The sequence below is a fragment of the Prionailurus viverrinus genome, chromosome E3, assembly GCF_022837055.1.
Source record: "Prionailurus viverrinus isolate Anna chromosome E3, UM_Priviv_1.0, whole genome shotgun sequence".
NCBI lineage: Eukaryota > Metazoa > Chordata > Mammalia > Carnivora > Felidae > Prionailurus > Prionailurus viverrinus.
In genome coordinates this window covers 26976033-26984453 of record NC_062576.1, presented here as the reverse complement: position 1 = coordinate 26984453, position 8421 = coordinate 26976033, and positions in this window count along the sequence as shown.

The window sequence follows — 8421 nt, the reverse complement described above, 5'->3', positions numbered from 1 at the left end:
TGACAAAACGCCAAGTCACCTTCACATACATTTCACTTGAACACAAGAGATCCTTCACTTCTCTTCTTTGTTAAAGGTACATTATTTCAAGGGTGTCTGACAACACGTGCCTTTTCGTCATCCTTGCGGACTCGAGCCTCCCGCATCCCATCCCTAGGCTGCAAGGGATGGGGAGAACGAACAGGTTGCTCACTTTCTCTGAACCTTCAGCAACTGTCATTGTGGGGAGACAAGGAGTGAGCTCGGCTGTCTTTTTATAGCCCCTCTGCAAAGGTCAGGCTTTCTTCTGCAGCTGGAAGTGGCCCATGACACACTGTGTGCATAAAAGGGACGGGTTATCAGCCTTGCCTTCATGTCATGGCTGTGCTGAGCACATAATCTACCTCCCTTTTCTTTAGCAAGGCCACCCGGGGCTCACTTTCGTGTGTTTAATTTCTGACCCTGCATGAGAGGCCCCTTCCCCAACATCCCCGTTCTTTACGAGGCCTTGAACAATACTCACCTCGTTTATCCGGGATGCCCAACTGGTCCATATCCCATACGAAGTGGGTGTTCAATATGTATCACTGAAAACCCCAAACCCAAACTAGGCACAGTTTGCTGTAACCCCGTAGAGGGACCAAGAGCCAGGTATCCAGGCATGTTCGGAGTTATTTTAACAGAACAACCCTCTTCCCACTGTGCGGCTTTTGTTTACGTGGCAGCTGTGTGGGTTACTGATCATCCATTCAACATCCATCAATTCAACACACACCTATTGACCACCTACTTACTATGTGCCATCCTCTGTCCTAGGTGCTTAGAACAACTAGGTGTTCCAAGTGCACTCAGGAAACAGAACAAAGACCTTAGCCCTCACTGAGCTGATATTTTCAGCCTTGTACATTGCAGTGGGGACCACAGAATTTACTGTACGAACTCGCTCTTGAGAGGGAAAACGGTTACCATGGATAAATACGTTGGACAAGAGGCATTGGCCAGGGCTGTCAGCAAGGCGTGCAGTGGTTCAAGATCTTGCCTTGAAGTGGACACAGCTCAACAGTTAGGTGCTTCTAGGGGCACCTGGGTGGCTCAGTCGGTTGAGCGTCCAACTTCGACTCAGGTCATGATCTCACAGGCTGTGAGTTCGAGCCCCCCGTCAGGCTCTGTGCTGACAGCTCAGAGCCTGAAGCCTGTTTCAGATTCTGTGTCTCCCTCTCTCTCTCTGACCCCACATTGGGCTCTGTGCTGACAGCTCAGCCTGGAGCCTGCTTCCAATTCTGTGTCTTCGTCTCTCTCTGCCCCTCCCCTGCTCACAATCTGTCTCTCTCTCTCTCAACAATAAATAAATATAAATAAACTTAAAAAAAATAAGTATGAAGTGTGAGGGGACTCTCAGTCTTGGCTGTCACCCAGGACACCCAGGGCACCTTTTTCCTCTCTCTCTGGAGGTATCCCCTGTCCTCCACCCATCTTTCCCTTACTCTGGGCCCTGTTTTGACTAATGGCATTTTGCAGAAAAATTGCAGATAATTTTTCTTCAGACACCATCTCATCCCCTAACAAACACTTCACATTGTTAGCCACACCCTTCCTTATCCCCTTAATATGGAATTGCAAAATAAACCTTATTTCCATGTACTTTGATCGATACCTGTGACTTTCTATTTTCTAATTCTACGTACAAAAGCTCTCCAAATACCTCAAATATGTCCACGGTCCTGCTGAACCCTGAGTGAAGTCATTACAAAATGTTATGGATCTAAAAGGATTGGGGGAGGGGAGATCCTGGGTGGCTCAGTCGGTTAAGTGTCAGACCCTTGATCTCAGCTCAGGTCTTGATCTCAGGGTCGTGAGTGCAAGCCCCAAACTGGGCTCCATGCTAGGCAGGGAGCCTCCCTAAAAATTAATTAATTAATTAATTAACTAATTAATAAAAAAATAAAAGGGTTGGGGGATGGTAATTCCAACAGAAGCCCTCTCTACCTGCCAAAGAAATGAGTTTGAAAGCAATTCAAGGAGGTAAAATCACAGATCTTGAGATTAATTCAGTATTGAGAGTGAGGCTGGAGATACAATCAAGGATGAATCTGGTGTCTAGTTTAGTCAACTGGGTGGCTCTTTCAACCCCAGCGGCTGCCACTCTATCTGGTACAGGGCAGATGTTAAATAAATGTTTACAAAAAAAATTTTCCCCAAAGCAACCACTTCCCTTGATTTGATTTCCTTATTTCTGTCCTATATTTTGACTGTTTTCCCAGTCATTTCGCCTGAAACTCATCACTGACTCATCTTTTCTTTAGGTCCTGTGTTAGTCAGGGTTCTCCCGAGAAACAGAACCAAAAGGATCTACATATACAGAAAAAAGAGACTCATGTGATTCGGGACGCTGTTAAGTCCCAAGATCTGCCGTCTGTAAGCTGGAGACCCGGGAGGGCCAGTGGTTTAGCTCGAATCTGCAAAAGACCAAAGAGCTGATGTTCCAACGCAAGTCCTGAGTCAGGAGAAGACCAATGTCCCCATCCAGCAGTCAGGGAGAAGGGGTTCCCTCCTACTCTCAGGAGAGACAGGCTTTATGTTCTATCTAGGCCTTCGACTGATTAGATGAGGCCCACCCACATCAAGGAGAGCATTCTGCTCTACTCAGTCTACCAATTCAAATGTTAATCTCAACAAAAAAACACCCTCACAGAGACACCTAGAATCATCTTTAGCCAAATGTCTGGGCACCCTGTGGCCCAGTCAACTGAACACAAAAATTGACAAGTCCTTTTTGATTAGCCAACAATTCCCACTCTTCTTCTGGAGAGGCGGTCTCTACGCGGTCAGGGTCCTGGCAGCAAAGAGAGGCACACTCAAAAGAGGCTAATACAGGGAGTTTATGATGGGGCTATTCAGAAAGGCAAGGGCAGGATAAAGGAAACTTAGACTTGAGGGCTGGTCTACAGTCCCCTAGGGCCTATATCAGTCAGAAGCAACTGTGACCTCTGGGCCCGATGGAGCAGGCAGAGAGGATGTGCCAGGTGCGATTAAAAGCACTTGACAGTTATGACTTTTAAAAAACCCACAATTTGGGGGCACCTGGGTGGCTTACTCAGTTGGGTGTCCAACTCTTGATTTAGGCTTGGGTTGTGGTTCGTGGGACTGAGCCCTGTGTCCTGCTTGGGATTCTCTCTCTCTCTCCTCTCTCTCTGCCCCTCCCCTGCCCGTGCTTTCTGTCTCTCTCAAAATAAATAAATAAACAATTTTAAAAATCCACAGATTTATTGAGATATAATTCACATATCCTACAATTCACCAATTTAAGTCGCAATTCAGTGTCTTCTAGTCCATTCACACAGTTGTGCAACCATCCCCACGGTCTTAGAACATACTTCTTACCCCCAAAAGAACCCTGAACCCCGTAGCCATCACCTCCCAACATCTCTGTTGCCCCAAACGGAGGCAATATTAATCTACTTTCTGTATCTATTGATTTGCCTACTTTGGATGTTTCGTGTCAATGGAACCATAATTTGTGGCCCTTTGTGATTGACTTCTTCCACTTCGCATGTTGTTTTCAGGGTCATCCGTTGACAACCCAGGTGCAATCATTTTACAAGTGGGGAAATTAAGGCACAGAGAGGTTAGGTAACACCCACTAAGTAGCAGAGCAAGAATCCACACCCAGGTGTTGTGAACTGCTATGCTACTCTGCCTGCAACGTGTGCTGTGGACTCTGGGAAAGCAAAGTTTTCTCTCTTCTGCAGAAGCTAGAGGAAGAGATCTTCTTCTTTCTGGTGGCTGGAGCAGTGTTAGGAGGTGATGCATGGAAGTGTTGCAGTAATTCTGCCGCCACACGTGGGGAGGGCCCCTGGCAGGTCATTGTGAGCCTGATATCGACACTGTGGAAAGCAGAGAGACGAGAGAGAAGCCAAGTATTTGGTTCGCGCTCCTGGATCAAACCATAGCTGAAGAGAACAACCTCTGGGTTTTTCATTTAGCAGAACTAATAGTTCCTTTTACAGCAGAGATGAGATGTTTTGGGTCTCTTCTAAATGTTATAAAAAAGGACTGAAGTTCATGTTCTAAAGGTTTTGTTTTTGTTTGCTCCACAGTACTTACAATAATATGCTCCCTTAAAACCAAATAATTGAGATAATTATTCATTTAGTGGCCACGTCTTATTTAAGCATGTATACTATACAGAGCATCAGCAACCAAGGGCAACAGGTGGCATCTCCACACAGTGTTTCATTGTTTCAATAAGGCCAGTTGGAAGCTAGGCATGGAAAACATCACACAAAGGCTGCTCCCCACCCCTACCCCCAGCAGAACGGGGAGCATTGCTCTTCACCATTGTTTCCACCTGATGAAGAACGTGTTTCCAGCTGTCATGGCACTGAATGGGCCGGAGAACACTGGAACTACAAGTCACATCTCAGCAGAAAACAGCGCAGGAAAGAAATGGAACAGAATGGAAATCCCAAATCAGCCCGGAAAAATAAAATGTAAAGCAGGGGAAAAGCGTCTATTCGGGGGCAGATTTAAAATAAAGCCCTTGGAATGAAACCACTGATTCTTAACCAGGCCTGCACATCAGAGCCCCTATGTGAGTTTTTAAAAGACATTTATCCCCCAGGCCAGCCGTGGAGCTCCTGCTTCGGGAAGGCTGGGTAGAACAGATGCACATTTGTTTTTAATCTCAGGGTTGACTCTGATGGAGCATGCCCAGTTAAGTGTTCCAGGATTAAGAGTTAGAAAATTCTGTATAGCCCTAGAAATGTAATCGACATTTTAAAAAAGGAAGAAAGTCGGTTAAGCGTCTAACTCTTGATTTCAGCTCAGGTCACGATCTCACTGTTCCTGAGTTGGGCTCCGTGCTGACAGCACACAGCCAGCCTGCTGGGGATTCTCTCTCTCCCTCTCTCTCTCTCTCTGTCCCTCCCCTGCTCACAGGAGCACATGTATGCACATGGACTCTCTCTCTCAAAAATAAATGAAAAATTTTTTTTTAAGGAAGAAAGTCACATGAAGAGAAATTCTAAAGAAACAAAACACAGCAGCAAAAAATAAAAGCATTTTGAGGAAGAAGACTTGAGACACGGCCACAGGTTAAATGTTGGCCAGGCTCATCCCGGGTTTGGGATGCAGATGCACAAGAGGACACTCAAAGGTTGACCCTCCTGCCTGACTTCATCCTTTCATCCAGAAGTTTCTGTAGAAGCCTCTTTTAGGCAAGAGGCTTGAGCAATGGAAACTTAAGTAAGGTAAAAGTGCCCCCAGTGACCACTGGGCTGAATGCTAACAGGCTCAGGAGGCGACCGCCTCAAAACATGCACGAGCCCTAGCTGACCAATGGGCTACTTCCAACTAGGCACAGGTACCAAAAAAGGAAAATTGCATACATTCCATACCTCCTCACCTCTCCTCCTTAACTCCAGCCTCTCCCCCACCCCCCACCACTGCCTCTGGACTGACAGTCTGCTCTTTGCTCCCTTGCAATGTATTCAACAAACTTCTAGCTCTTGTATCTCCTTTGTTCTGCCTTGAGCAGAATTCTTTCACCGCCTGCACCTCAGGCCTCCACCTCATCGGGTCCCACCACAGTGTCTAGGTTGTTCATACTGAGATCAGGAAGATTGTTTGTCATTACTCGTAATTACTCATGTCAATTCACTTTCTTCCACCTCATGCGTTCACATGGGCTTTTTTTTCTTTTAGCTAAGATTCATCTATCACACATTGGCGGAGGGCCAATGAGGTGTGCGAACAGCCCTTGACTTTAATAAGGTCACAACATGTTGGACAGATGTCAGGAAGGCAGGTAGTGACCACACGATGGTAGAATAAAGTACCAGGGCAAGAAGCTCAAGTATGGAGAGATAAGAGAGGGTGTGGGGTGACGTCACTTAAGAGATAAGCGGTTTAGAAGGGCAAATGGCCTTCATCACCTTCATCGGAAAAAGGGAGGATCGTACAAATGGGAGGAAGGTGTGTGTAACCAATGTGTGTCCAGGGAGCAGCGTGAACTGAAGAATAAATATTCAACACTGCCCCTTGGATACTGCTTGATGCTTGAAGCTGGTTTCTCCGTGTGGTACTCCTAGACAGAGACTAATCGTCCTGCCCTGTTTTCCTCTCTCCCTTTCCTAAAGAAGAAAATGAATCATCCTCCCTGATAAGGGATGCTCTCAAGTCAGTGGGCCAGAGCAGACTGGAACAGCCCTCCGTCTCCTGCAGTGTGCAAATGTGACAATCCATTCCCATTCAACAGCGGAGATCAGGAGGTGGGACTACTGGGGCCCGATTATCACCACACGTAGCAATGACCTCGCCTTGCTCACCAGGCGTTGTCCCTGGGACATTCTGGACTGACGAGCAGGGCAGGCTGCGCGCCCGGACTCAGAACTCGGGGTGAGGGCGCCCTCTGGCGGCCGCAGGCGGGCGCAATGAGGCCCAGGACCTTCCATTGCCCTTGGCGCGCCAGGGAGCTGATCTTCCTACACGATCCCAGATCAAAGGACCTGTCGTGTTCTGTCACAGCCCTGCAGGGCTGCCATTTCGGGAGACAGGAGTGGGAGGAAGCACGTCCCCGAAGGCAAGAGGAGCCTTTTAAACCTTTGAAAATACATTCAGCAGGAAAGCGCCTTGTGCTCTGGCAGAGCCAGAAAAGAGCAGTTTTGTGGAAAGGTTTCTTTTGTTCCTCTCTGTTGGGAAAGGTCAAGTTTTCTTCTCCTCAAATCACCGGATCAAGAAGTTTTAAGGAGGGCCTTAAGGAGGCCATGGGGTGAGGATTCAGACTTTTTATCACATTCTTACAAAGTTTGGAACCTCCAAAAAGGGGGAAGAACCCTGAGAGGTCTCTCCTCCTGAAATTCCATAGAACTATGTTCAAAGGTGGTCGCCTAAAGCATCAGAGGTCCCCCAATTTGGTGCTATTAATAGCCCAAACGTCCACCTGACAGAGGAAGAGAGGAAATTAGAAGCCAAGGGACCCGGTGGTTAAGTTCGAGGCTCTCCAGCACCTGCAGACTCTGTTTCCACCTCCTCCTCCATAAAAGGGGTGAGGAAAGTACCTGTTCTGAGGGGCAGTGGTGGGAATGCGGTGGGTGAAGCAGTTAGAGCAGTTCTGCAGGGTGGCAGGAGGCCAGTGTCGCGGTAGTGGTGGTGGCTTAGTGGGTCAGAGGGATGAGGTGGATCTATACACGCTGTCTTAGAAGGATGGCCAGCATAGGTCTTTAAAAGGAAAGCACAAACTGCAGATCAAGACACACAGTATCACTCTGCACAGGGAACACTACAAACCCAAAGGTGTACATGTATGAATAAAATACTTATTATTATTTTTTAACATTTATTTATTTTTGAGAGAGCGTGAGCAGGGGAGGGGCAGAGAGGGAGACACAGAATCTGAAGCAGGCTCCAGGCTCTGAGCTGTCAGCACAGAGCCGGACGCAAGGCTCGAACTCATAAACAGGAGACCATGACCTGACCCAAAGTCGGATGCTTAACTGACTGAGCCACCCAGGTGCCCCTGAATAAGAGATGTTTTAAAACGAGTCTGGAAAGGTACACAATGAATTTTTAATAGTGGTTACTTCTAGAGATAGGTTTGGAAACAGTGCTTTTTGTGTGTGTTTTTTAACCTATATGTAGTTTATATTGTTTCATTTCGAAGCAGTGATTTCTTTGGGAAGTGTTGGGGGGGGGGAGAAAAAAATGTACTGTCTTATGTGACAGATTGCTAACAACTAATCACAAAGTAAGGCAAGTGGTCAGTTTCCTGAAAAGCAACAGTGGTCTGCAGAGAGATTTACTTGTCACTGTAAATACTTTTAGCACTGTTGGAATATTTCACCATGTGGATGTGTGCATTTTTTTTTTTTTTACAAAAAGTTTTCATTTTTTAAAAATGGCAACTGAAAATTGTATTTAGTCCAGCAAAAATTTACTGAGTGTCAGGCACTGTGCTAAACTGTGAAGGCATGGAAACGACTAACGTGGTCTCTGCCATCCAGGAGTTCACCGTCTAGTTCAGCTTCTCAAATCTAATGTGCTTAAGTGTCATGTATTGGTTAATTATTGCTGTACTTAACCAATTACCCCAAAACTCAGCAGCTGAAAACAACAAACATTATCTAACATAGTTGCTGAGAGTCAGAAACTGAGGAGTGGCTTAGCTGGCTGATTTGGAATCCGGGTCTCTCATGATGTTGCAGTCAGGATGTCAGCAGGGGCTGCATCATCTGAAGGCACGACTGGGGCTGCAGGATTCACTCCCAAGATGGCACACATACGTGAATACTGGCATGTATGTTTTCCTAAATTGAGTGATCTCAGAGAGAAAGGTGAAAGCTGCAATGTCTTTTATGAGCCAGCAGCCTTGGCAGTCACACTCCATCATTTCTACCACTTGTTATAAACAAGTCACTAAGTACAGCCCACATTCAAGGCAAGGGG